Raw genomic sequence first — 3,679 nt, 5'->3', positions numbered from 1 at the left:
CCAAATCAGAAAGGGCAGACTCCCCAGATCAGTTTCGACCCATTGCCCTCTGCAATGTCATCTACAAGATCATATCCAAAATTCTGGCCAATCATTTAAAGCCTCTTTTGCCACTCCTGATTTCTGCAAACCAAACAGGATACGTGGAAGGTAGGCAAATCATGGACAGCATCATTCTATCTCAGGAAATCATTCACACGCTGAAAGACCAAGGAAAACCAGGGATGTTGATCCAGCTGGATATGTCTAAAGCCTTTGACAAGATCAACTGGAACTATATCCAACACATGCTAACTGCTTTTGGGTTCAACAAAGAGATCATCACTTGGTTCATGGCCCTGGTTTCCGGTGCCTTCTTCTCAATCCTGCTTAATGGCTCTCCCACCTCGATCATCAATCCATCGAGAGGTATCAGACAAGGTGATCCTCTTTCTCCTTTCCTCTTTATTATTTTGGCGGAGGGGTTAGGCAGATCTATTTCAGCAGCCTCGACCAGCAGTCTCATCTCAGGTCTCCAACATTATCCCTGGCTCCCCCCCTCAACCCACCAGCAATTCGTGGATGACACCCTCCTCATGGGATTCCCCTCGGTTAAGGAAGCCCTTGCTTTCACAAGAATCCTAAACGACTTCTCCCTTGCCTCTGGTCTGGATGTGAATAAGGCTAAATCAAAAATCTTCTTCCTCAACACCCCAATTGCGATTCAAACTCATCTTTCTCGTATCCTGGGTTTCCAGAAAGGTCCCTTTCCTTCTAAATATCTAGGTGTTCCCCTCATTGGTAAACCTCTTACCTGTTCAAACTGGGAACCTCTTATCTCCAAGCTTAAGATGAAAATTTCTAATTAGACTTTCAGGGCACTCAATCTGGCGGGTAGACTAATCCTTGCCCGTTCTGTGCTTCAAGCCATGCCCCTTTACCTTTTCTCGGCTATTGCAGCTCCAAGGTCTATCTCAAGCTAGATCAGAACCATCCAAAGGGACTTCCTTTGGAGAGGCAAAGCCATCAATGGCAAGTGGGCTCTGGTGGCTTGGGACAAAGTGTGCTCTCCCAAGCATGATGGTGGTCTTGGCCTTAGAGACCCTGATCTCCTTGGTAGGGCCATGGGTGCTAAAACTTGGTGGCGATGGCTTACAAATCCTACCACCAATTGGGCCATGCTATGGAAGGCCAAATATGCCCCCATGACTCCTTGGGCCTCTCTCTTACAGCTCTCAGGCAATCTTAAAGGGTCTCCAATGTGGAATAAGGCCTGGGAAAACAGATCGTTGATTCAAAAGCACAGTTTCTGGGAGATTGGCAATGGTCAGCATGCTTTATTCTGGGAGGATGCGTGGGAGCAATGCCCTAGCCTGGATAAAGAGATTTACAGGCCTGTTAAAGAATACATGGATGAGAAAAATAATAGAAAAGTAAAAGATTATTGGAAAAACACTGAAACTTCTGATTGGAGGGACTAGAAGAACCTCACAGAATATCTTCCAATCCACCTCCATCAGCCTATAAACTCCCTTAATAGAGAGCTCATCAACAGGCAGATTCAAAGGATGGACGGTTCGGACATTCTGAGATGGGGCTCCAAACTGGAAGGAACCTTCAACATCAAAGAAGCTTACAACCTTCTGAAAAATCCGACCTCTACTCAAGCGGACAACAAATGGAAAAAACTATGGAGTAGGAAGCACTGGCCGAAGATCAGTCTCTTTCTTTGGTTGATCACACATAGGAAAATTCTAACTTGGGACAATCTTCAAAAGAAAGGTTTCAATGGCCCCTCTATTTGTAGTCTATGCCTCTCTGATTCTGAAATGACCAACCACCTCCTCAACACCTGCCCTTTTGCTTCCAACATTTGGTCCTGGTTCCTGTTAGTCTTTGAGACCTCTGATCGCTTCCTTGATTCCATTCACAACACCCTGGAAAATTGGCGCCCTGCCTTCTCTAGCCAACCTCTTATCAATCTGGCCTGGAACCTTCTTCTGGGTATTATTTGTTGGGCTCTTTGGAAGGAGCACAATTCTCAAACTTTCAGGAATGCAGCCTCCAAGGAGGAGCAGATCATTCACAACATCAAAACAACGTTGCGAGAATCTGCTTCCATTGCTAAGCTTCAGGACTCCCCCCACCCTCCAACCATAGCTGATTGCAGGATCCTTAATCTTCTTAATCTTCCCATCACCGGCAATGCTTCTTCTTCCCAGTTTGTCTCGATTAATCCCTCGTTTTTGACAATCTGGCATCCTCCTGAACAACCTTTCCTCAAGTTGAATTATGATGGGGCGTCCAAAAACAACCTTGGCATAGCAGGCGTTGGAGGAGTTTTTTGCAATTCTATGGGATCCATCTTGTGGATTTATTATGGTAACTTAGGCCATACCACCAATAATGTTGCTGAGCTCCAAGCACTAGCTAGGGGTCTTATCATTGCTAAGCAAAACAACTATTGGCCCCTTCTGGTCAAGGGAGACTCCAATGTTGCCACCCAAGCTTGCCGAAAACTACAGTAGGGCTGAAGTGTGGCTAAAATCTCTACTGGATTGCAACTCAACTGCATTCTCTAGCGAATTAAAAACAACATAAAAGAAGCAAAAGGGGTTTTGTTTCAAGCGGTTAGATGAAAGGCTAACAGCATGGCCGACTACCTGGCCAACCAGGGGGTAATCACCTAGGATCGGCTCGTGTCTTAGGAGTGGAATTCTTTCGAATCACCCGAAATCAAGAAGATGGGCACCATAATCAATATCAATGACCTGCACAAGGCAAGCGTTATATCGCAACAGCCCAATTAGCTTTTCCATTATGACAGAGTACTCATTTGAAGATTTATCTCATTCTCCGAGCACAGGTCAATCCTGGATCAGATCTCCTTGGCCCATTCCCCTGCCCTGCAATGATATGATGATAATGATGATGATAATGATGATATGCTAGCTCCTTTGGGTTTGTAATCTTCTGTTTCTATCTTGTTTTGGCCTGCTCATCAGGGTTTTTGTTGCATCGAGTCTATGTGCTCACAGTTGGAATTCTACCCTTGCTATCGGTCTCCCCACCCAAATTATCTTCCCCTGTTTCTTTTCTCCCTGAGTGTGGGATTGATCTCACATTTGTGTTGGTCTTTGGATAGATGCCTCGTTGGCCTTTTTGTAACTATATTTCTCTATTTTTAATGTGAATAGTAACTCCCAAATTACAAAAAAATAAAATGAAATACATCATTAATTATAGATAATTAAGGACAAAGCCATGGACGATCCTTTTTGGTTATTTTATTTTGTATTTTTATTTCTATGTTCTTCATTATCATTTTTAATTTTTATATTAGCAATGTATATTTGTAAATATGAAGAGTGGTTAAAAACTCAACAATGTAATATGTATAAAAATGAAATACATCATTAATTATAGATAATTAAGGACAAAGCATGAAATACAACATTAATTATAGATAATTAAGGACAAAGCCATGGATGACTATGATTCCACAAAGGAGGGGGTTAAAGGACTTGGGGTCCAAAGGAAATCACACATGTCTAGAGACCTATGCCACCTTCATAAAACATTTTGTCATTAATTAATTACGTTGTTTGACTTATGAAAACCCAATCATTGAATATATGTAAGAAGTTGGTGGAGTAGTAATATCACCTAGTTATGGAAACATGGGATAAGCATGCATTTA

Source organism: Pinus tabuliformis, chromosome 7 (assembly GCF_031772625.1).
Source record: "Pinus tabuliformis cultivar Carrire ecotype Pingquan chromosome 7, CPIR1, whole genome shotgun sequence".
NCBI lineage: Eukaryota > Viridiplantae > Streptophyta > Pinopsida > Pinales > Pinaceae > Pinus > Pinus tabuliformis.
This window is presented reverse-complemented; position numbering follows the sequence as displayed.